Raw genomic sequence first — 27081 nt, 5'->3', positions numbered from 1 at the left:
CAGGGAAGTGTTCATTCAGTGTAACACAGGGCTCAGTCCAAGCCCCTGCTTCTAAGATTATAAAAGCCCTCCATTCATTTCTCAGGATGAGTGAGCTCAGAAGTCACACATTAAGCAGCTCTCACCTGCGCTAAGGAAGAGAGATGTTCTTATATTCACAGCCGTATTTCTTAGGCACACCCGTAAAGAATAATACCAGGGATGAATGTGTCCTATTTTACAAATCATTTATATTCTAAATTTATCCCTGATGTGACTCCATCAAATACAATAGGGATACAGCAGGGACCAATATGGCCTTGATTGATAGCAGTTTTAACCCATCTGATTTTTCTCCTTAGCATAGATTGATAATGACACAATCTCCCTTCCCTTGAAGTGGTACCATCCAATTGTCAGCTGAGCATGGTCTCCCCTGAAACTGAAGTCCCTTCTGGCTCATTGTACAAAATCTGTCCCAAACCATTTTCTTTTAGTACTCCTCTAACCCCTGCTCACCTTACATCCCCACTCTTCCCGTTTATTGATATTTTCTTGACCAAAACTGCAAGGAAGGGGAAAGGGGATTACTATATATTCGGATCTGCCCACAGGCTGCAGCTTGGAATGAGGTGACAATCATTTTCTAGGAAGCCTGGCTGCTCTTTGTATGAACAGACACCTTTATCAAAACCACAGGCCCTCATGAGGAAGCCCATTAGAGGATGCGATTGGTTAATAAAGAAGGGATGATTTATAATCTTGGCATAGCCAACGTTTCTCTCCCTGCCCCTTCGGAGAAAATGGAAGACTCCATTCCACTTTCCATAGGGGTGTGTGGGTTATTTACTTTCTTCACAATCTGCTATCTCATTCTGAAGCTGCAGATTTGATGTGTTTTTATAGTAAATTCATACATGCAGTCACAGATGTCTCTGATGTGATAAGAACAGTGGCCAGTGACTGTTGTAGCTTCAGAGCCTCTCAGGATTCTCACCCAAGTTGCAGATAAGATGTCGTTTTCTTATCAATTAAGAAACACCCAGCAGCAACTGTACATATAAATAATATGTCACCAACAGTCAGTTCTGACAGACCTGTCAGAAATGGTCTAGATAATACTTAGTCCTGCCACGAGTGCAGGGGACTGGACCCGGGTGGATTTACTGCAAAACATATTGTGCCCTGGCATGGGGCCCCCCCAACGACAGGGGGCCCCAGGGCCGGGCACTCGGGCAGCCCGCTCCACGTGGGGGATGGGGGACTGCGGGGGTAGAAGCTGTGGGGAGCAGGAGAGCAGGGAGGGAGGCTCACCAGCAGCCTCAGGGGAGCAGGTGGGAGGTGTGGGTGGCGGGAGCACTGTAAACATGGGCCGGAGGACTCAGGAGGAGAACAGGGCAGCTGCACAGCTGGCCAGAGAGAAACGACGCTTTAATGGGGAAACTGCCGCCTCTCTCCGGCCTCCGGCTGCTTCGCTTCCCCCTGCTCCTCCTGAGTCCTCCAGCCTGTGTTTGTGCCGCTTGCCGCTGCTGGAACCAGCACAGAGCCCACAAGCTGGGGGGTGGCCAGGGGAGGCGAGCAGAGATGAGTGCTGAGACCCTCAGCACTTTTCAAGTGGTCTGTGGAAAAAAAAGTTAGGCTACAAAAACAATCAAGGTACCCCACTTTATTTTAATTTACTTCCTATTACTTATAATATAGGAGGAGGATGAAGAAAAAAAGAATGAAAAATGGGGGGCAAGGGAGATAAGAGAGAATGTTCTTTTTCTTGACTGGGTCCCGGGGGGCGGGGGAGAGGCAAAAATTAAGCTGAGCACAGGGCCCCATTAACTCTAAATCCGCCACTGGACTAGACTAGAACAGGGGTTTTCAAACTGAGATGTGGCTCCGCAGGGTTAGCCGCTGGCGGACCAGAGACGCTTTGTTTACCTGCAGCATCCTCAGGTTCGGCTGATCTCAGCTCTCAGTGGCCACGGTTCACCATTCCCTGCCAATATGGGAGCTGCAGGAAATGGCGGCCCAGCCCACGCTGCTTCCCACATGTAAACAAAGTGTCTCCAGTCTGCCAGTGGCTAACCCTGTGGAGCCATGACCCAGAGTTTGAAAACCCCTGGACTAGATGACATTCCCCTTATAAGACTAGTTCAGTATTTCATTTTCCTATCCTCCATCCTTCGTCCTCTTTAGAAAACCTAATGCTTTTGTAATAGGAAGGGTTTCCTCTTTTAACTGCAGTTGGTGCAGAGTTTAAAGGTACAATATCATGTTAAAATAATTAATAATTATATATTACTAAAATCAATGTCCTTACATATGTTACAAAGAACACCTAATTTATTTTTAACTATTTATGCTCTTTGTTTGCTTTCTGCATCTCTTCCCACTTGGGCAATGAAAATAGACTAGTCAGTTTCACTTTCTGTTTCTAGTCAATTTCTCTCTCATCAGGCCTGATGTACTAACATCTTGTTGTAATGTTTGGTTGCAAATGCTGCAGGGGAAGGTTTACTCTTTGTTAAGTTTTTGTTGGAAATTTAAAAAACATTAAACCATTTCTATTTGTCTTGAGTTTTGTAAAAGCCTGTTTTTAGAAATTGTATAGAGCCAAATTTGACGTGTCCCTTTAAAACCTCAAGAATCACAGTCACAGATGCAAACAGATCCATGCCTGCTAGGTCAATAACCTTTGCCATTAAGACTAGTGATCATTAGAACTTAAAATCCAGTAACTGATCTGCTTGATGTTTTCTTAGACCAGCATTTTGCCAGCCAGGGGTGTGGTTATATTTCTGTTGCAAATTACCTTCTGGGGAGGGGAACTTGACTGCAAGAATATGATTCACTGGCAGGTTGTTGGTGACATGCAGGTTTTTATTGTTTTAAAACTCTAGTTTCACCTTTCTCACATTTCTCCTGTTAGATAAGCGGCAACCATTAACTACACTGTGAGCTACAAATAAAGTGTGATGTAAGAATTAAACTTATTATCTGATTGGCAAACTGGGAACCCTTTTTCATGTTAAAGGTTTGAATGTATTTTAACAAAACCAAGTCTTGATCTACATTTTAGAAAGCATTGTGCTCCAAAAGATTAAAAAAAAACAAACACCCTGGCAGAAAGCTGCAATTAATATCTGTCTCTGCACAGCATCGTGGCACAGAGAGACTAATGTGACTTTAATGGAGTTATTTCAGATTTACACTGTGATGGCTGAGACCGGATTCTGTCCCAGAGATTTTAAATATGGGTCCACAGGTTCAATGAGTTTGATGGACTCAGCTCAATCTCAGTCCCTGTTGAGCATTGTACACGTATCAAGGGACAGTTAGGCACCATTATTCAGGATCAGTATAAAAGTGAATGAACTCAGAGCTAAATAGGAAATTGCTTTATTGCCATTTTAGTTGACAAACCGAACTATACAGTCATGTAGCCCAGCTTGTTTAACTAGGTCTAGATAAGAATTTAGAAATGGTTGCCATTCTAATCATTATAGCAGCCTCGGAAGATAACATAATCCATTGATGACTCCCAGCAATGTGAATGATTTACAAGGATTCTTATGGACTCCCACTCTGTTGTGCACCAGCTTGGATAAAGATCACAATGGCAATCACATACACCTCTTTGGGGCACAGGCTGACCATGAGCTAGTGTCAGAAACAATTTCTCTAGTAGAAGCTACACTTAGGGTGTGTCTTCACTGCTAATGAAAAACATTTACTTTTTATAGCATGATAACTAACAGGTCTTAACTATCCTGCTGTAAAGTCCAGAGGGAGGCAAGATACCATCAGTTTTCCATGAGGTAAACTCGGAGAGGTCATCCACCAGCAGGGGGTATAGCGCTGCCCTCCTCAAGTTTTCCTTGTGGTAAACTGACAGCACCTTGTCTCCACTAGGGGTTTACAATGGGATAAATAGTGCATGTTAGTTATCTCGCTGTAAATCAAAGACCACCCGTGCTTGTCGATAGGATAGCGGGGGTCAGAATGAGGACAGCCGGCTTCAGCAGTATTACTGGGCATGCTCAGTCCACATGAACATGCTCAGTACAAGCCAAACAGCAAATTGAGGGGAGTGTGTGTGAATGTGACCTCGCATGCCCCATCTCCACACATGTCACCTCTGCTGTAAGCCCCCACTTTTTGGTAGTGAAGACATAGCCTTAGATGCAAGACACGGGGCCAGGTGCAATATTGGTTAATTCTGCTACAGGTTTTACAGATGCTGGGACAGGACATTTTGCTGTTTCGTTCCATAGGAACTTGAAGCTCAGTGAGAAGCATTTCAGCAAAGCTGCTGGTTCTTTACCTTAATGCGGCCTCTTAGTGTATTAATTCAAAGATTACAGTGACCTGGGGCACAACTGAAGACATGCTCACCTTCTCAGGATGATCTGCCCTATAACAAGAGTTACACCATATTTAAAGGGAAGATATCTTGCTTACCATGCACCTTTACAAGGCCAGAGCAGCATAAAGAGGCCTTAAAGGGGGTGGAAACAGTTGCCTGTGGATACTCCCTGTGAAGGGGCCCTTCCTAACCAGGGCAGAGCTGGCATCAAACCCAGCTTGGGGGCCATGCCTAGAATGCAGTGCACTTGGACAGTTTTCTGCTTCCTTGAGCCTATATTGGACCTGAGAAGCAGAGAATAATTTAGAGCAGCCTTAAGGATGTTCTAGTTTACACCATTCATGGGCCAGACCTTCTGCAGGAGCTCAGAATACGGGGAGCACAAAGGTGGCTTTAAAGCAAACTTCAACCCTGCTTCCTATCCCTGCCAGAAGTGCAGGAATGGAATAACTTAGAATCAAGTTCCTAATGATGATTTTTCATGTAGGTTTCGTTCATACAACCGAAATATACATTTCAAGTCTTTTTTTTCTGTAGAAGAAACCCCTACATCCAGGATCTCTAACTCTAGTGGAAAGATTTCTCTTTCTTAAGGCATGTGGAGGAAACTGACTTTTCTCAGGCAGCAACCTGCCTAGAATAAACCTGGTTCTTATGGTGTATGTCAGCCAAACTCAGGCCTTGGCTACACTGGCAATTCACAGCGCTGCACTTGTTGCACTCTGGGGTGTGAAAAAACACCCCCCCTGAGCGCAGCGAGTACAGTGCTGTAAAGCACCAGTGTAATCAGCGCCTGCAGCGCTGCACGCTCGCTCGCAGCGCTGCAAGCTATTCCCCTCAGAGAGGTGGAGTACTTGCAGCGCTGTGAGAGCTCTTGCAGCGCTGGCGGCGCGACTACACTCGCGCTTCACAGCGCTGCCGAGGCAGCGCTGTGAATCCGCGAGTGTAGCCAAGGCCTTAGGTAGTGGAAGAAGACTGATTCAGTTACAGGAAGATGAGCAAGTGTTATAAACCGCTGTACATTTCAAGAGGATGGCCCCATTCAAATGGCTACAGGAGGCACTTTGCCCCCTGGCTCCAAATAAGATCTGCCTCTTGTTATCTGGATCCTGTTTCATTCCAAAGAAGCTTTAACTGCTTTTCTCTTCATTTGCTGAACCACAGTGCCAGGCTGCTGGGCTTTGCCCCCCATTGTGGGGCGGGGGACTGGGGGGAGAAGGCTCTGATACTGGCTTCAATGGTTGTCTTTCATGCTGCAACATTTTCAGCCTAATCTCTCTTTTTGGCAGCAGCCAGAGTCAGATGCTTAAACCTCACATGGAGGCTGATTCCTTGTAATATGGGATTATACCTGTCTGGCTCACGTACTTACACACAAGCCAGGGTAGCACAGGCAGAGCAAAGACAGACAAACAAACAAAAATCCTTTCACCGTCTGCAATGTCCTCTTGTGCCTTGACCCTCCATAAAGGGTGTTAACTCTTGTAGCACATACAAAATAATTGGAGATCCTGTTCTTCCCTTGTACCAAAGAGCAATGGTCTGTGTTTACCAGAGACAGGTACAAAGGTTGAGATGCTCCAAGGTGCTGCGGGTACTGCTTAGCATCTGCTGTGCATTCTCCAAATTCCAGCGTGTTGCCTCAGAGCTGAGACACCTTGTCTGCTTGCATTGAAAACCGTTATATTGGAATATACTGAGGTCAGCTGCAAAGTTAAACCACAGCAGTAAGTTTAGGACAGTAGTCATAGGACTAGGTCAGATCTGTGCTGCGGAGGGGGAAGGTTCGAGGAATTGACCTCTTACGTTGTGTTGCAGCCACTGTGTGTAGCTGTAAAGCATTACATTAGGTGAGGTGTGCATGTGGAACTGCTATGTAATAACCCAGGAATACTGATATGTAATTTTAGAAATATTGCATGTGACCTGTTCAATGAATAATCGCTGTATAGCTATGTTGGGTCAGTGGGCTTTCCTCGAAGAATATATTAATTTAGGTTAAAAGAGGGCTGTGGGAAAAACATGCAGGAAAGCAACATAATCTCCGTACATAAGTTGCCACCCAACAAATACTTGGGGGCAATAACAAGACAATGGCCAAACTATTAGTAATGAAGATGCTACTTCCAGGCTCCAAAATTACACAGCTGTTTTGGGAACCTAGAGATCAAAGGGACACCAAACAGCTAAAAAGACTCTCTCTTGAGAGAAGGAGAACTTGTCAGTGAGCAAGTGGGGGAGGGATAGCTCAGTGGTTTGAGCATTGGCCTGCTAAACCTAGAGTTGTAAATTCAATCCTTGAGGGTGCCACTTAGGGATCTGGGGCAAAATCAGTACTTGGTCCTGTTAGTGAAGGCAGGGGGCTGGACTTGATGACCTTTCAGAGTCCCTTCCAGTTCTAGGAGATAGGGTACACATTGGTGAGGCCTCATCTGGAATACTGTGTCCAGTTTTGGGCCCCACACTACAAGAAGGATGTGGAAAAATTGGAAAGAGTCCAGCGGAGGGCAACAAAAATGATTAGGGGCCTGGAGCACATGACTTATGAGGAGAGGCTGAGGGAACTGGGATTGTTTAGTCTCCAGAAGAGAAGAATGAGGGGGGATTTGATAGCAGCCTTCAACTACCTGAAGGGGGGTTCCAAAGAGGATGGAACTCGGCTGTTCTCAGTGGTGGCATATGACAGAGCAAGGAGCAATGGTCTCAAGTTGCAGTGGGGGAGGTCCAGGTTGGATATCAAGAAAAACTATTTCACTAGGAGGGTGGTGAAACACTGGAATGCGTTACCTAGGGAGGTGGTGAAGTCTCCTTCCTTGGAGGTTTTTAAGGCCCAGCTTGACAAAGCCCTGGCTGGGATGATTTAGCTGGGAATTGGTCCTGCTTTGAGCAGGGGGTTGGACTAGATGACCTCTTGAGGTCCCTTCCAACTCTGATATTCTATGATTCTATGATTCATATATAAAAGCTGTTTGTAGGGCAAACAGACTGACCTGGAGACAAGTCCTGCACCAATATCTCCCAAGTTTCCAGGGGATGGTATAAGGAAAGACAGACCCATATAGATTGTTTATTATTCTACGATCTTTCTCTCTGAAATGCTATAGATCCAAATACACAACACTTCGCTTTCAGAAGGCAGTCTGGTCACTGGATACTGCTGGTCTCGAATCCCAAGAAGCAGAAGTGCAGGTACTGACCCTAACTCAGGCCTGCTGAGGAAGTCAGAGTTGGTACACAGTGACTGCAGCCCAACGCCTGGTCTGAGAGCCAGAGAATCATGTGATTCCTCCCCAGGAGAGGTGACAACCTGGGGCCTAAGACCAGGGCCGGCTCCAGCATTTCTGCTGCCCCAAGCCAAAAAAAAAAGCCGCAATCGGCGGCGGCAGCAGTTCAGCAGCAGGTCCTTAGCTCCTAGAGGGAGTGAGGGACCTGCCGCCCCCGAATTGCCGCAGGTGCCGCCCCTCTCCCTTGGCCGCCCCAAGCACCTGCTTGTTAAGCTGGTGCCTGGAGCCGGCCCTGCCTAAGACCTAAGCAGGAGTGCACTCAAAGAGACCAGGAGGGGATGAGTGGTGCAGTTAGTTTAGTAACTGTGGCAAAAGGTACAAGGCAGGGGAGCCTTTATGGCCACTTTGTAAAGTCAAAGGGCCAGATTCACCAATATGCTCTAGCTGCTTTATGCCCTCCATTGATGCAGAACCGCCACAAACCCAGTAAGTCCCTTTATTTAGGGGAGGGCTTCAGCACCAACTGCATTGTGTGCTCTATATAGAGCAATAGTGATTTACCTCCTGACAGCTTTAGACCAGTTAGTATAAAACTTCCCCAAGCTCCAAACTTCGCAGAGATGCCAAACCATCATTAGTTACAGCACATCCAAGCAAGTAATGCTCCCAATAGCTAACATTTTTGCTGGCATTTTGAAGATTACTTTGTCTTATTTTTTCCCCCTAACCACATGTCTCTAAGCACGTGTGAGACAAATACAGCTAAAGAAATGAATCTTTAACGGTGCACTAAGCACAAATTCCAAATGACCATAAGCAGGAAGAAAGTTGAACAGACAAGGGGAAAAGAGGCTATAACAGTACATTCAATATGTGTATGTGTGAGGTGACGGGGTACATGGTATAAGGAAACCCTGTTGTTGTATAAGGAATGATTTGAGTAACTTTTATTATACACCTCTACCCAGATATAACGCTATCCTCGGGAGCCAAAAAATCTTACCATGTTATAGGTGAAACCGCGTTATATCGAACTTGCTTTGATCCACCAGAACGTGCAGCCCCGCCCCCCCAGAGCGCTGCTTTACCGCGTTATATCCGAATTTGTGTTATATCGGGTCGCGTTATATCGGTGTAGAGGTGTATCTGAATGATTACTATATCCAGATCAAGAAAACCATGCACTTTCCAAACTACATGTGCAGAGAAGCAAAATCCCTTCATAGAGTGAATTTTGCAGGTAAACATTTTAGTGCCATGCCAGATTAGTTGAGATATAATTGTCTCTAACTAGAACTGCCATAAGTCACAACGTTCATTACTTGCAACTGAGTGGCACTTAAAAATTCTTTCCTTCCTTGCAAAACAAAGAGTTCAATTCCAACCTGATCCTTAGTCCAAATGCTCCACGAATGAGTATAAGCAAACACAGTAGCAATTAGAAAATTGCTTTTGGAGTGTCATTTTTGATTGATCTAGACAGAGGGATGAACAGTTAAGTGAAGACCCATTGGAATATTCTTTTCCTTTACACTAATGGTCAAACAGCAACAAAAGAGACTTTTAAAGAAGGTGAGAAGACACGGTTTATAGGAGGATGCTGTATTTTTTAAAAAGAAGAGTTTCATAAACCTGCGGGCTCATTTCTATCAAAGTTAGGGAGGTGAGAGAAAGGGGACTGTAAATGGAAGAAATGAGACAAACAAGGTAGGAGCAAGGAAAGGGGGTGGGGAGGTAGATCCACGAGAAAGATCAGCTACTAACCAGAATAGTCAGTAGTGATGATGAAGAATGAGAGAGGAAAAAATATTTTCTAATGCACCTATAAAGTAATATGGTAAAACATAAGGGCCATATTCTGCCTTAGTGTTGCATAGGAGTAGCTGAAAGGTCTCCTGCTTGTGCCCCCAAACCCTAAAATATGGAAGGTGTGCATGATTTTGACTGAATTAATATATGGCCCTGTAGTGGACGGGACTATAGAAGTATCCCTTTAAACAGTTTGTGAGCCCTCTAATGGCTCCCACTAACTTCCATGTTTCAGAAACCATTGTAGCTAGGCCTTACCTGTTAAATGTTTAGTAAACAGTGATTTGGACTCCACGGTGCCAGTGTGGTTTCTTTAGATTACAAATGTTGCATAAAGAACAAAAGACACAAGAGGCCTTAAAATAATAAATGTACATTACAATTTTTAGGAGGGGTGTATTTGGGGTATGCCCCACCACCATTTGGTGAACATATTAAATGTTAATACAGTTTGGGTTAAATTCTCTGAATTCCGAGTGCTGGGGATTTTTCAAGTCACTCCCTGACACAGCGGTAAGTCTTGCTGTCCCAAATTTTCAGCAACGACCCGGGATTTGAGATCCTCAATTATTGGGTGCCCAGTTTGGGACACCTAAATGGGGCCTGATTTTCAGAAAGAGCTGAGGACACCTTCTTCCCTCCCCAAGAATCAGGCTGCTTTAAGATGCCTCAAAGTAGGCCCCCCAAAACTGATGCCCCCCTAGATCACTAGCCTCTGCTGAGAGTTGAGGCTGCTGTTTGCTTTCCCAGTAAATCTGAAAAACAAACGCAGCATATTTTAAAGTAATACGGTTTTTATGATGCTAAATTAGCTTCAATATGAAAGGAATGACTGTGTCACAAAATGGAGCATAGGGTAACGTCCACCGAGCCCGGCTTGCCAAATTTAATGGAAAGCAGCAATCACCTCTCTTGACCCATGAAGGGAGGAAGCAAGAGCAGTTCAGTAGGGTCAGGAAGGAAGGTAGCAGGAGCAATAGAATTTGTGTCAGTCAGTGTAGGAAATTGGCCCCAAATGTTAACAGAGCAACCTGGGGCACCATTAAAAAGCAAACATCTACTTCAGTATGGTATAAATATTTTGGTTGCTGTCTATGTGCTAAAGGTAGGAAACACTGAGGGAAAATCAATACCATGGTACAGTATTTGCTTACTATTTAATAGTGTTATGCTGAAAGGTGTTAATGAATGCCAGCAGGTGCTCCTTAGATCCAGCTATATTCTCAGACCTCATTAGAGCCAGGGAGTGTGACAAGAACTCTCTTCCAGGCTCAACAAAAAGAACAATCAGTTCCCTTGATGTAGTAAAGAGATTTAAATTTTTTATTAAAGTTAATGTTTAAAATAAGATTTACACAAGTAAAGAAGGAAGGTACTGTATCCTAAACTGCTTGGCAGCTCAGAGGTGTGGCCACTGGGTTTCTCAGGTTGCAAACCCAGGGGCGAGGACACTGATTACAGGTGGTGTGTGGTGGAGACACAGAAAACCAGCAGAAGCAGTTGTGAGTGTGACCCTGAGGAAAAGCAGAGACTCAGAGGTTCTTGGGCACAGAACTTGCTGGACTGGCAGAGATTTCTGAGCAAGGAAACTGCCTGCTGTTGTTGGTTTCTACTGTGTTCAGGGAAACAGGACTTTGTGGACATTTTTGTAAGTAAAAAGCTCAGACCAATAATGCCTGACTCAGAACACCAATTTCTCATCCTAATGGAAACAACCCTGCAAGGCTCTGACTATCGGTTGGCCACCTGGGCAATACGGACAACAGTCGCACCCAAAGGTAATACACCCATATGCCAGTGGGCCCTGGGTCGATTTATTTTTCAAAGTATCTGATTTTGCAGGGGACACTGAATTTTTAATTAAAGGCCTGGCTTCACTAGGGAGTTTACAAGCGGTGCAGCTGTACCACCATAAGCTCTCTAAGGTAGCCTCTCTAAGCCGACATTGGCTTAACTACTCCAGCCCCCCATGAGTGGCAGAAGCTATGTCGACAGAGCACCGTCAACATCGGCCCTTATGCAGGGGCACCATTTAGGTTGGACACAGGGTTGGGCGGGGGAGAGACTCCTGCCCTCTCCCCCTCCAAGTTTCATACAGGAGGTGTGCTCCCAGATGCTCCCTTAACTACAGCCCAGCTCTGTATGTAGGTTCTCCAACTCTGGAATGTAAGTTCTGTAGAGAAGAGGTGGACCTGGGGCAGTATTTTGTTTACAAACAGAGGCAGGGTGCTTAAGATAAGAAAGGGCTGGTAATTAAATTAAGGATCTGGAAGTCAGTCCTTAGATGAGCCTGTAAAACAGGAATCTCTCTGCAGACGGTTGGGGGTGTTGAAGAGAGAACAGAGGGGACTCAGAAGAAATACAGCTAAGCTAGGGTTACCATATTTCCACAAGTAAAAAAGAGGACATGGGGGGGGAGGAGCCCCGCTCTAGCCCCGCCCCTGCCCCACCCCATCCACTCCCTCCCACTTCCCACCCCCTGATTGCCTCCCTCAGAACCCCCAATCCCCCCGCTCCTTGTCCCCTGACTGCCCCGACCCTTATCCATATCCCCACCCCATATTCACACCCCCGCCCCCAGACAGACCCCCGGGACTCCCATGCCCTATCCAACTGCTCCCCGCCCCCTGACAGGACCCCCAGAACTCCTGACCCATCCAACCCCCTCTGCTCCCTGCCTGCCTCAACCCCTCTCCACACCCCTGCCCCCGACAGCCAACCAGAACCCCAGACCCATCTAAACCCCTGCTCCCGATCCCTGACTGTCCCAACCCCTCTCCACACCCCTGCCCCCCTGACAGCCGCCCCCCACCCCCCGAACTCCCGACCCATCCAACACTCCCTCCCTGTCCCCTGACCGGGGCCGGCTTTAACGAGCCCAGTTTAACTGGAAACTATTTCTGAGTTCGAAAAAAGGAAGGAATGAGAAAGTGTCATATGAGAATCAGATGTGTTTATTCCTCAAATTCTTAGGTTTTCAGATGTATCCAGGCCAATTCCAGAATAGAAATTGCATCCACAGAGTCCATACAGTTGATTATTGTCATGATTTGTATTATTCGCTGACCATCTGTGTGCTCAGCATGGTTCAGAATATGCCAGAAAATGTAGTCCCTGACCCAATGTGTATAAAATGGCTCAGATATTTAAGTATGAAGTGTATAGTTATTGAGCACATGTTAATATCTATGAGTGGAGGTGCTGATGGCAATAGAAGTTTTACTTGATTAAGGACTAGAAGATTTGACCCTCCAACTTTCTTTCAAGAGGAAGAGCTGCCTAGAGCTCCGGTGCCTGTTTATATTCCATTCCTGCCTGCAGTGGCCCTGATATACCTCAGAAGTCTCAAATTTTTTCTCAATTTTAAAATGTCAAATTTTCTTGGTGTTTGGTTTTAAATATTATCCCGTGAGAACTGCAACTCAATCACTGTAGTGTTGTGTTTAAGAGCCGCCTGAAAAGTAACTAGCCTTTAAATAGAAGTGAAAGCCGGGTTGCCATCTCTCATGATTTTGTCATGAGTCTCATGATAATTATTGTTTTCCTTAAAGCCCCAGCTCCCGGAGTCAAGTGATATGTGATGATTTCAGCCTTCATTCTTAAAGATAAATGAAGTCTCTAGCCTTGTGGCTGTGGAGAAAGCTTCAAAATGTGACCCCTGTGCACCCTAAAGGCTCAAAAAGCAGAATAAAAAGAACACCGAATCAATTATTTTTACATAATGTCATGATTTTAAAGCCAATCTCATAATTTTTGGTGAGTCTGATTCATGATTTATGAACATTTGGGGTTGGCAATACTGTGAAAGTGACTTGAAAGTGTCAGTTTCACTCCTGTTTAAAGTCAGTTTCTAGTCTATTATTTGTGGTAAGGTAACAACCCCAGAGCCCTGAGCAGGTGCAGTATAAACTCATGGGGCCTTGCCCTAGTAGGATGTTTCCAAAAGTTAGTTACATGATCTATTCCCCGCAAAAGTCTTACTTTTTAAAATTTAAATAAACAAACTGGTGTTTTTTAAAAGCTGAATGTGAAAATATAACATTTCATCTGGACAGATCAATTTTCATATCAAAACATGCAATGTTTCAAGTGTGTGTGTGTGTTTTACTTTCCTATATAAATATGTATGGAAATAAAATTTGTCACCAAAATGGCCTAGAAAAAAAACCCAAATATTTTGTGATGAAATTCAGTGATGCTCTCAGCATTTTCACACACGACTAGTTTCCATCCAGAGTAATGCACTTTTGTACAATTTACACACAGGACATACATTTTTTGGGGTGGCTGGGCGGGATGACTCATGATTGCTGGGTTTAGAAAAATATAATCTACAGATGGAAAAACCCTATTAGCTCATCCAGTCCATCTCCCCATTAGCATAGACTTGATCTCCATTGTACCTTTATTAGTTGGTTTTCCAGCCTATTTTCAAATGCCCCACTACCACCCTTGCCTAGGGAGATTATTCCTCAGACCAACAGAGCCCACTGTCAGGAAGTTTAAACTGATACGCAGTGTAAATTTTCCCTTTCCTAGGGCCTTCCTATTATTACTAATTATACTGCCCATAAATCCTCTGTGTCTTTGGTGTTGACACCTTTAAAACAAACAAACAGTTATCATGTTTCCTTCTTAGCCAGGGATACCACACATATTTAAAGGCCCATTCCTCCACTCCTTATGAAACTCATAGATGTCAATGAGAGTTTTCCCTGGGTAAGGCATGCAGGATCAGGTCCGACATTTTTCGGGTCTGATCCAAAGTCCGTTGAAGACAATGGAAAGACTCCTGTGGGTTAAGGTGGACTTTGAATCTGGCCCTTAATTATCCCTTATAAGTCTATCTAGGGAGGCTATTTCTAATTTTGTGGAGCACTGTGTCCAAGGCTGGCTCCAGGCACCAGCTTAACAAGCAGGTGTTTGGGTCGGCCAAGGGAGAGGGGTGGCACCTGTGGCAATTCGGGGGCGGCAGGTCCCTCACTCCCTCTAGGAGCGAAGGACCGGCCGCTGAACTGCCGCCGCCGATCGCAGCTTTTTTTTTTTTTTTTTTCCAATTGCTGCCGCCGATCGCGGCAGAAATGCTGGAGCCGGCCCTGACTATGTCCATCAGGTAGGGACTTAGCACCAGCTGTGGCTTTGTCCAGTGAAAATTAGAGGAGACAGGAAGGGGCTATGGACACAGGAGGACACCAATCGGGACAGGGGTGGGAGCGGTGCCTGTGTGGAATGAGACAGGCACGGGTAGGCCCGTGCAGGTGGAGATGGGCTCAAGTAGGTAGGGGTGGGTTCATGCAAATGGGCTGATGCAGGTGGAAGCGGGCACACATAGGTGGGGCCAGTGCAGGTGGGGGCAGGCTTCTGTTGTCTGGGGTGGGGATGTCCTGTATTTTGGGAATTCACCAGTGACTACCTTAAGTCAATACCTTCCTCAGTCCTCCATGTGATTCAGAGATTCTTAGATTTCAAGGCAGAAGGGACCATTGTCTGACCCCCTGTATAACACCAGCCATAGAACTTCCCCAAATAATTCCTAGAGCAGATCTGATAGAAATACATCCAATCTTGCATGGGTGGTGCATATAATAGGCTGGGGAAGGCTGTGCCTCCCCAAACAGCCCTGTGTGGCCTTGCCCACGCTCCGCCCCGAGGCCCCCTCCTGCTGCTATTTGGCCCCAGCCCAGGCAGGCTGCTCCTCTTCTAGGAAACCGGCTGGGGCTACGGCAGCTGGGACTTGGAGTGACTGGGGCCGCCTGGCCTCTGGGGCGGGGGGTTGGCAGCCGCGGGGGGCAGCGGGAAGAGGCTTCTGGGCTTCAAAGGGGCAGGGGTGGGAGGTGCAGGGCCTCAGGCAAAAGGGGTGGGCCAGGCCAGGGGCTAGCCTCCCCGAGCCCATGATTCACCCACCGCCCTGCTATCTAGATTTAAAAATTGTCAGTGATGGAGAGAATCCACCACTACCCTTGGTAAATTCTTCTAATGGTTAATTACCCCCACTGTTCAAATGTATGCCTCATTTCCAGTCTGAATTTGTCTAACTTCAACTTCCAGCCCTATGGAATAGAAGGCACCCAGCTGCAACAGTTAAGCATGGTAAAAATTTCTAATAAATACATAAAAAAATAAACAAGCAGCTCTTCTTGCTATTGTGGCGGATACAGACAGCGCAATTCATCTAATGAAACCCCTGTGGAATGCGAGTTTTCTATTTGTGGACAACAGACAGTTTTTATATAGCAGTCTTAACTGGGCTTTTTTCTGAGGAGCTGTGACCTTTAATCTCATTATGTATGGAACCGTGTATGTAAATGTGACCTATACATTTGTTACCCAGATACCATTTGAAGCAAACGTCCTAGGGCCTTCCAAGTTGGCAAAGATGGTAATTTCTGACTCATCCCTACACAGAATATTTTCACATTTTTAAGACATTTTAGAGAACATTAGCCATCTTATCTGACCGATGCTATCAGACTCCTTCAATTAGTTTCAGAATGAATATCATAGGGACAGGCTGGAGACACACATTTCAGATCTGAATGTAAACTTTTCTGAAGTTAATGGGGAGGCAGTTCAGCTTATTATAAAGATGGGGACCAGGGCCGGCTCCAGCATTTCTGCCGCCCCAAGCAAAAAAAAGAAAAGCCGCGATCGGCGGCAGCAATTGGAAAAAAAAATAAAATAAAAAGCCACGATTGGCGGTGGCAGTTCAGCGGCAGGTCCTAAGCTCCTAGAGGGAGTGAGGGACCTGCCGCCCCCGAATTGCCGCAGGTGCCGCCCCTCTCCCTTGGCCGCCCCAAGCACCTGCTTGTTAAGCTGGTTCCTGGAGCCAGCCCTGATGGGGACCTATAAAATTTAGATCCAAATGAATCCACAGGTTGAGCTAAAGCAGGGGTAGGCAACCTATGGCACACGTGCTGAAGGCGGCACGCGAGCTGATTTTTAGTGGCACTCACACTGCCCAGGTCCTGGCCACCGGTCTGGGGGGCTCTGCATTTTAATTTAATTTTAAATGAAGCTTCTTAAACATTTTAAAAACCTTATTTACTTTACATACAACAATAGTTTAGTTATATATTATCACTAGCAAAGTACTAGAGCACCCTAAATGATATACCTTCCTCAATACAAATAATCAGATCTTGGGAGACAGGTCAATCAACAACAATAATAGGATTATGTTCTTGGAGAAAATTTAAATGAATGCATTATTTCATATACTTAGCACAATAAAATCTTCAGATAGAAGGTGCTAACAATGCAATTTATTATTAGATTTAATTAGCCTCTTTGCCAACAATGCCACCATTAATAATTCAATTAATGAGATATCAGTCCATGATAAATGAGCCCAGCACTTTAAGGGGGACTGTGTTAGGCCCAGAAGGGTAGTTTCTGGGTGTTTAACAACAGCTAATAGAAATGTTTTCATGTTTGTTTTTAAAACATTGTTTGGAAAAAAAATTCACCTCAGAAAAATGGATGGAGAGATGGATGGATGGATGTAGGATCTGATCTTGTGTCCACTGAAGTCAGTGGCAAAATTCCTATTTACATCAGTGGGATTTAGTCCATAAAATTTCCACTGCAGTGCTGAAAAGCAACACACAACAGCAGCATGTTGTGATTAGTGCCTGGGAATTAGAAAATGAAACTGACACTTACAGCTGTTTATAGAGCAGGAGAAGGCTGTTATCAACAAAAACATGTGATTCCCAGCAAATGTCAGTAATAGATTTCTAGATAGAGAAAGCAAGAGAAAACTTCTGTTGTGTAAGATATAAACATTTTATTAAAGCTAATGTTAAAATGATATAATATACAGGTTGAGAAAAGAGTGCTTGTACATCTGGGTAGAGTGCTTAGATTATCCACAAATACAAAGTTTGTTTTTAAAGTTGTAAGATACATATAATGCATAACCAGCAATAACCCAAATTTAGGTGAATGAATTTAAGAATACAGGTTTCAGAGGGGTAGCCATGTTAGTCTGTATCAGCAAAACCAACGAGGAGTCCTTGTGGCACCTTAGAGACTAACAAATTTATTTGGGCATAAGGCCACAAAAGCTTATGCCCAAATAAATTTGTTAGTCTCTCAGGTGCCACAAGGACTCCTCGTTGTTTTTTTTAAGAATATAGTTTAGATATTTAGCATCCAAGTATTTGGGTACATTACTAATGAAAAAGGTAATACAGAGAATTGGTGGCAGAAAGCAAAATATATCAATGAGTGAAGATTGTCCCTCAGTAATCAGGGCCGGCTCTGGCTTTTTTGCCGCCCCAGGCAAAAAAGCCTCCCGCCGCCCCCCGCCCTCCAGCGGGGAGTGCAGCAGGGGAGAGCGCCGAGCTTGGCCGCGCCCCCACTCTCCCCGGCCGGCCGGAGCGCCCCAACAGCCCCTTATGTTTAAAAAACAAAAACAAAAAAAACCCAACCCTGAGCGATGCCCGCCTCCAGGTGCTGCCCCAAGCACATGCTTGGTAGGCTGGTACCTGGAGCCGGCCCTGTCAGTAATTGAGAATTTAGGCTAGGGTGTCCATTTAGAAAAAAACAGTCCATCAGGAAAGTATTTGAGTTCCTTTCCTGACTGCGCTTCTCATCGGCACTCCAGCTCATTTCCTTTCCACTGTCCAACCTATTGCATTTAATCTTTCTTCAGGATAGGTATTTAGAACACTAGTTCTAACAAACATATGTTCCCCCATTAACCCTAATGGATTCCTCATTTTAAAGTTGGTTTGTGTAAAATTGCAACCTGGAAATTAATGTACAATTTATTAGACATCTGGGAGAGCACCAATTTGCTACTTAATCAAATCCATTTTCTCATCCCTAAAAACATGTGCACTACATGCATGAAAGAAACCAGGAAATTCTGGCAGACAACTGAACTAACCAAGAACAGAGTCTTTAGCTGAAGGTATAAACCTATGCAATAGGCCAGTATTGCCAAATGGTTCTACACGGTAATGGATAGGGCAATAGTTTATGCATGGTAAGATCCTGGAGATATTGCCTTCAGTTTTCTGATCAAGAGTTTGGAAAAAACAAAAAGAACACTGTCTGGATGGACACCAGTCTGTTGAGAGTGGACCCAACCACTCAATTCCATGTGCTTGCAAGCCCCCTGGATTTGGATAATGAATGATCATTGTTCCTAGCTCTGGGTCTCTCAGGAACACTCCCAGGTGCAGACCCTGTGTCTGATGTCTTTCTTGGGCAGCAGGACCCTTCAGTGAGACTATGTTAGGCCCCCAAACTAGTGCCCTAGTTAGGGTGACCAGACAGCAAATATGAAAAATCAGGATGGGAGGTGGGGGGTAATAGAAGCCTGTATAAGAAAAAGACCCAAAAATCGGGACTGTCCCTATAAAATCGGGACATCTGGTCACCCTAGCCTTAGTCCTCCCACAAATCACATATATATGGTCCCTCAGAGTTTCACCTTGCTGTGGGTGCTCTGAGCTTCCTGATTAACCCCTTCAGGGAGCACACGGAAGGCAAGCAAGGAACACAGGCTAGCAAAGGCTACAGGAACTTTAACCTTGAAAGCACTAGAGAGTTACAGATCTATGAAAAACAATAAAATCCTTAATGCAACCCCTGGAGTCTGATCTCACCCCACCTTTGAGTCCTGGGTTTGGTTAGTGTCCTCAGGCTAGGAAGCCTTTCCTGCCTTCCTTAGACAGTCCGGTCATCTTGCATGTTGCAGTGGTCTGGCCCTTGCAGAGGGCTCTGCTTTTAAAACAGGCTCTGTCACCCTTTGTCCAAAGAGCTTCAGCCCTGGGAGTTCTGGGCTCCAGCCCCCATCTCCTGTCTGTTTTTTCTGTGGAAAGTCATTCAAAGTCAGTGGCCCTATTGCTAGAAACCCCATTGTTCCAACAGACTAAGGTCATTCAGTATTGATGGTCCCTGATTGCTCTGTCATAGCTTGTTAGACAGTCTTTCCACTAGATGACAAGCCCCTGCTACAAAATGATGCTCCAATCTACAAAAGAGGTTGCAATTTAGCATCAAGATCACACTGCAAACTAAAGATTACAATATAAAGTAGAGACCCTGAAACAAAACAGAGTTCCCAATTTGACAGTCATGTTCCCAGTCTGTCACAGCCTTCATGCTTTCCTATTTATTAAGCTATTTTGTTGGCAATCTTTCTAAATCTGAAGAGCAGAGATCTTGCACGAGGGCATCTTCATGTCATTTTACTTAATTAATAAATACTCTCTAACCCCCTTCATTCCCTTCATTTCTTTACAGTATTCACAAGTGATGAGTGCCTAAACCACCCTTTCAGAGTTTATGTATCTAGTCTGTTTATGATCTTATACACATTCTTCTTTAAAGATGCCAATATCTAACTGGTATAATTAAAAGAATGAGGAGTACTTGTGGCACCTTAGAGACTAACAAATTTATTTGGGCATAAGCTTTCGTGGGCTAAAACCCACTTCATCAGATGCATGCAGTGGAAAATACTGTAGGAAGATATATATACACAGAGAACATGAAAAAATGGGTGTTGCCATACCAACTATAACAAGAGCAATCAATTAAGGTGGGCTATTATCAGCAGGAGACAAAAACTTCTGTAGTGATAATCAGGACGGCCCATTTCCAACAGTTGACAAGAAAGTGAGTAAAAGTAGGGGGGAAAATAGCATAGGGAAATAGTTTTTACTTTGTGTAATGACCCATCCACTTCGTCTTTATTCAAGCCTAATTTAATGGTGTCCAGTTTGCAAATTAATTCCAATTCTTGTTGGAGTCTGTTTTCAAAGTTTTTTTGTTGGAGTATTGCGAGTATGAGATCTGTAATCGAGTGATCAGGGAGGCTGAAGTGTTCTCCGACTGGTTTTTGAATGTTATATTTCTTGACGTCTGATTTGTGTCCATTTATTCTTTTGCATAGAGACTGTCCGGTTTGGCCAATGTACATGGCAGAGGGGCATTGCTGGCACATGATGGCATATACCACATTGGTAGATGTGCAGGTGAACTAGCCTCTGATGGTGTGGCTGATGTGATTAGGTCCTATGATGGTGTCCCTTGAATAGATATGTGGGCAGAGTTGGCAACGGGCTTTGTTGCAAGAATAGGTTCCTGGGTTAGTGTTTATATTGTCTGGCATGTGGTTGCTGGTGAGTATTTGCTTCAGGTTGGGAGGCTGTCTGTAAGCGAGGACTGGCCTGTCTCCCAAGCTCTGTGAGAGTGAGGGATCGTCCTTCAGGATAGGTTGTAGATCCTTGATGATGCGCTGGAGTGGTTTTAGTTGGGGGCTGAAGGTGATGGCTAGTGGTGTTCTGTTATCATCAAGGATCTATAACCTATCCTGAAGGACGATCCCTCATGCGGATATGCCCTTTGAAAGCTCCGTTTCTGACAGGCGGCATGCTTATCTGCTCTGAGACAAAGCAACCATTACTGTGGAATGCTGTGTGTGAGAGAGAGAGGTGGGGAGGAGGAGGAGTCTGCTGCTTTCTGAACTTACAAGACAGCATGCTGACATGCTCTCAGCCCCCCAAAACCCCACTCTCTTCCCCCCACATACACACAACACACTCCCTGTCTCACTCAATCCCACCCCCTCCATTTGAAAAGCACGTTGCAGCCACTTGCATGCTGGGATAGCTACACAATGCACTGCTCTCTCTGGCCATTGCAAGAGCTGCTAATGTGGCCACACCAGTGCGCTCACAGCTGTCAGTGTGGACAGATTGCAGCGCTTTCCCTACTGCGCTCTACGAAGGCGGGTTTAACTCAAAGCGCTCTACATCTGCAAGTGTAGCCATGCCCTAACTGTGCCTCCGAGTTGTAAATGGTATTCATCTTTTAAATGGACTTTCAGAGCCTTGTAGATTGTTTTGAAACCAAGCTTTTCTCCAACTTTAGTTCTAAAAAAATCTTCTATTTCTTTGGATCTGCTTTGGTGGGGAAGATATGGAGGAAATATATTTATACAAAGAAGGTCTACTTTAAGCGTTTTGAAGATATTTTACTAGGACTCTGTTACTCAGTATAATGTTCTTCTGCTGTTATGTAAAACAAGGGATAACACTGACCAAAAGCTGAAGAAACTGAGGATAAATCTGTACTGCATATCAAAGTAGCTACACAAATGTAGCATAGATCAGTCCTTCATCATCTTTTGAAGATTATTTGCACCTGGTGAAATAGGTTTATCTCCCCTCACAAAGGTACATTTCTCTGCTGGGACTCAATCTAACTCTTTTTGTTCTCTGTCTTTATTATGTTTGCAAAGAAATATTTATTTATATATATATATATATATATCCTACAGTAACATCAAGATCCCTTAATGCTTTGCATGATGGGAAATGACATGTGGCTTGAGGAGTTTTATGGTTCTTGTGCTAATTGTTTTGTGGATTTAGGGCTCAATCCTACAAAGTGCTGCACACACCACACTCCTATTGAAGTCAGTAGCTGTTGAGGATGTTTGGCCCCATTCAGGAGGTGCTTAGCATCATCTCATGGGATCTGCCCCTTTTCACCTGATCTTGCACCATTGATCTCAAAGGGAGTTTTGCCATGGATTCCAAAAAACTTGGCATCAGGGCCTTCATAATGATTTGTCCTCCTCTGCCTCATCCCTGGTTCAGTTCATATTATTCTGACTATGGAATGAATGTGTGGTGCACAAAACCCTGTGAGGTGTTTGTAGTGAGGCCGAGTGGCCTCCCTCCGAGTGGGAGAGTGAGGGACCATTACACTCCCCTTGGAGGACGGAGCCTAGGTCACCCCGCCCCCCCTCACTGGAAGTACCGGGGCGTGGCCGGAAATATAAAAGGCCAGCCCTGCAGAACAGTTGGGGCAGAGCCTGCAGAGGAGGACGCTCCACCTGTTCTGCAGCATCCCAGAGCGGAACCTAGGCCTGAGTGGTGCCAATCCCCAGACGCCGACAAGGACTGGCCCTTGTCGTGTACCCCGAGGAGCTGGAAGAGGCCTGGAGTCCAAAGGTACCGACCCCCGGGGAGGCAGGAAGTGGCCCAGGGGCAGCCATGGAGCAGCCGGCTGCAGAGCCAGGTGTGGCTCAGTCGGCGTGTTTCGGCTAGATCCCCGCCGACGCAAGGGCTGGGACGCGGTGGAGAAGGGTGGGCCTGAGTCCCCCTGCCCCACTCCCAGGGTGGCCGACTCTCTACACTGTGCAGGGAAGCTCTAGACCTGAAGAAGGAGCCTACCTTACAGATTGTTTGTTTGCTGGCTGCCTGAGCCCTGCCCAGGCTAAAGCCAGCCCTGAGATTATTTTGCTTGCTGGCTGCTTGAGCCTCCTCAAGCCCAGGCCCCGGCCATTGATAGACTGTTTGTATAGACCAGGGATCGGCAATCTTTGGCATGCAACCCATCAGGGAAATCCACTGGCGGGCCGGGATGGTATGTTTACCTGCAGCGTCCGCAGGTTTGGTTGATTGCAGCCCCCATTGGCCTGGAACAGCGAACTGCAGCCAGTGGGAGCTGCAATTGGCCGAACCTGCGGACGCTGCAGGTAAACAAACTGGCCCACCAGCAGATTTCCCTGATGGGCCGCGTGCCAAAGGTTGCCGATCTCTGGTGTAGACTGTGTTTAAGGGCTGGCAGCTTGAGCCGCCCGAACCGAGGCTAAAGCCTGTTAGTGACTATTGGTCGTCCAGCCCTACTGTGGGCTCCTGACGGTCCTGCGGACTCTGGTCCTAGCCAGACAGGACCGGCCTGAGTGGCCTCCCTCCCCAAGGGAAAGCGAGGAACCATTACATGCTTTACAGAACATGTGAAAACACATAACATGATATCTGCCCTGAGGTGCTGAGAACCTAATTTAAGACCTGACACAGTGAGGGAAAGTAAAAGGCAAAAGGGGGGAATAGGGTAAGGGTTACAGCAATAATGCGATCTGATTTAGTAGGTACATATCCTGATAGCTACATTGTTTAAACAGGATAACTCACTACTTGTGGGCTATAAGGAAGAGGTAGGGTTTTAGAAGGATATGGTGCACAGAGATTGGGAGGACATTTCATGCACAGCAGGGAATGGAACAGCTTCTATATCGAGCTTCATCATGGCAGCCATTTAAAAGTAGACTGGGTAAAACTCTAGCAAATATACCATAGGGAATAATCTTGCATTGGCAAGACGATGGCTTGGATCACTTAAGTGGTCTTCTTGAATTCTTTCTTTCTTGAGTCTACTATTCTAGACAAAACAATTTATTTGTGGAGTTTCATCTTCCAGTCTGAACGTCCCTAATTTGAAATGTTTACATTAGACTTAAAATGAGACTGGCTAATTAAAAAGTACACCTCACAACCAAACACCTTTGTTACCCTATATTTCTGACAACACACTTGATTATGAATAGTGGAGGAATTTTAAAAATCCAGCATACTATTCTCTTTCATGCCTGGTTTATTTATTTATTTATTTATTTTTGCATTTCTCTCAGTTTGCACAATGAAAAAAAATCAAATCAGTGATGTCAGTTTTACATTAATAGTCATTTTCATTTAGAGTGTCTTAAAGATGCAACTTTGGCTTTCAAACACTGCAAAGGAATGATTATTTATTTTAAAAACCTAGTCTTTTTTAGATTTTTTTTTTTTGTAAGCTGTGGAAGGATCTTAGATTTTATAAAAGCCTATTTTACAAAATGTAAAATTAAACTAAATCTAAGCTGCCAACATGTTACAGTAACTTACAGAGAGCGTTAGCAGTAAGCTCAATGCAGGTTGAAAGAGGCAATGTTGCTTCAGTTTCCCTTGAATTTTTTTCATCAGTCTGGTGACTACTTGATGACACATTCTTCTGGGTCACATGTTCATGAAAGATGGGCTATATGGGGACACACAGCATGGAAAGTATTCTAACCAGGGATCAGTTATGTTGATGAGCTCCACACGTGTTATATATTTGTATATTTCTCACATGCATTTTATTAATAGCACGAGACAGAGGGAAAGAAAGAACCAGTTATTATTCTTTATCCAAACAAAAAAGAAAGTAGTTTTTCCTCCTTATAATGTCATACCTACAAACGGTTTAGTATTTCACATGGCAGCTTGGATATAGCACGATGGCATTAGCAAATGCAGTGAAGAGCAAATGAAAGTCATAGAGCACAGATCCCCAAGCCTACCTAATGGTGTCTGACGGTAGTACGGAAGAAGTGAGGCCAACAGGAGTGAGAAGCCAGAATTCATAATTTGATACCGAATGGGAGGAAATGGGCACAGACAACTATTCTAAAAGCCTCTTTAGACACTCATTTTTTTAGGACCAATCTCAAGAACAAGCAAAACAGGCCACCTGGGGACCCATGACCCAATGCAAGCTTTGCAACTCCTGGGCCAGCCTTATCTCCTGCTTTGGTCCTGTCTACTACCAGAGGGAAAGAGATTTCCCCACCCAGGTTACCAACTTCCTCACCACCAGTGGAGCAGGAGAATTCTCTCTGCTAAGGAGATTGGGGAAGTAAATGCCTCTGGTAAGGAGATTGGAGGAGTAAATGCTCTGCTACAAGGTTACCTCTATAATTACCCATATCATGATTCATCATCATCAGGTCTTCAGCACTAAAAGCATGGGATTCTACCACTTGAGCTAAAGAAGTAGCTCGTAGCAGTAGAAAGCCAAAAGTATAGCTAAGTTCAAAAAAGGATTTGATGGAGGATAGGCCCATCAATGGCTATTAGCAAAGATGGTCAGGGATGCAACCCCATGCTCTGGGTGTCCGTAAACCTCTGATTGCTAGAAGCTGGGACAGGACGACAGGGGATGGATCACTAGATAAATTGCCCTGTTCTGTTCACTTCCTCTGAAGCATTTGGCAGTGGCAACTGACAAAAGACAGGATACTGGGCTAGAGGGACCATTGGTCTGACCCAGTGTGACCATCCTTATGTTATTTTCTTATATTCTTCCTGGAGTGAGGGACAGAAGCAGAAGATGGGAGGGGACACCACACAACATGCCATTGTGTTACCTTGACTTCCCCAGGCTTCCCAGCAGCCGGAATGAATCAGAAAACATCCACAATAGTTTGGTCAGTTTTGATTTTTTTTTTCTAGCGTCAAAGAAAAATACACAAATGGAAAGGGCTATTATTCGGTACAACTTTCCTATTTTCACTCTGGAAATATCAGTCACTAGAGATGAGTCTGAACTAGATCCAAAGCCCCCAAGTGTTTGGATCCAAGGTTTTGGTTCAGGGTCAACTGTAGTATTCACAGTGTCAGGTTATATGAGGTTACGTTCTTTTAACATGCTCTTCAGGTTGTCATTCATAACATGGTGAGTTAAGATGAAGAGTGCTACCAGTTGCGGTTAGTAACTGGCGCAGGGCAAATTAAAAATGAATGATCGTTAATAATGCAGGAGCTTTGGATTCCATCTACTCCTGAAATTCTTTCCTAAACAATATGACAGCCTCACAGGCTTCCAATTCAAGATAAATGAGCTTTTCAGAAATTCTTTCCTGAAGCCATCATAGAAAGGGCAGATGTCTCCTGCACTGGTCATATCTAATTGAGATGGGAAATTCAAGTCAACCACACCATTGCAGTGTTTAGACAAGGGAATGAGTATTGTCCAGTGGATAGAGCAGGCAAATAGGAATCAGACTCAGGATCCATGAGGTCTATTCCCAACTCTGCCACTAATTTGCATGATGACTTTGGTAAGTCACTTAATTTCTTGAGGGCCTCAATTTAACCATTTGTGAAATGGGTATAACAATATATTCTTTTAAGGGATATTGCAGAGCTTATTTAATGGTTGGATGAAAGGTGCCTTGAGTGGAAGGATTAGTATGATTAAACAGGCAGTGTATTGAAAGGTTTTCTCTCAGGAAAAACAATTTATCACACATAAACCTCAAAGCCTCAAATCCTAGAGCTTGGAGGATGGAAATAAATGAGAGACATCTTTTTTCAGTGCCAAGCGCATTATGTCAATAGGAATAATGCATTTACATTTGTACTGGATGCAGGGAATTCAGCGGGGTCCTGTACATAGCTAAGGCTCCTAGGTGATACAGGAATACAACTAATAAATAATAATAATTAAATGAAACATGCTAGGCCAGTGGGGTTTTCCACCATGTTTAGGAGAATGATTTACCTCCTCAGGTGTCAAAATAAAGACACTTTAGTGGCTAAGAATGTTTAGTAAGTCTTCCAAACTGACATGATTTAGTTGTAAGGAAGAAATCACACATTTAAATTCCACACATTTATTTTCTCTTCTGACAGAGTAAATTCGCTACATTCATTCCCTGTAATCCCCCTGCTGCTGTTACTTACAATGGGTCGGAAATGTCATGGTACCATTGAAGTAAGGAACTTTTCTCCAAGGCACTTTGCTGACTTAATTAGGTTAAGTTAATTAATTAACTTAATTCTTATTTCCTTCTTCTTAGTATTCTCTTAGGCCCTTCTGCATATCAGAAATCTTTCAGGTGCATCAGTCATAGGGCTGCCAAGGTCCTGCTGATCACTGAGGCCAAAAGCTACTTAATGTAGTAGTTTGCCCAAGCAGTTTGCAAAGTGGCTTGAAATCCCTGTGGCTAATATAAGAGGTCAAATGGTGCCGTTAGACGCATGCATGCATGGCTCCCATTGAGGTTAACAGGAAACATGCATGTGTAGCCAAAGACCACACGTGTCCTAAGGTCATTACCATCTGAGGAGACACAGACGTCCATGACTATTCCTTTCACTC

Source organism: Trachemys scripta, chromosome 7, assembly GCF_013100865.1.
Source record: "Trachemys scripta elegans isolate TJP31775 chromosome 7, CAS_Tse_1.0, whole genome shotgun sequence".
Lineage (NCBI taxonomy): Eukaryota > Metazoa > Chordata > Testudines > Emydidae > Trachemys > Trachemys scripta.
This window is presented reverse-complemented; position numbering follows the sequence as displayed.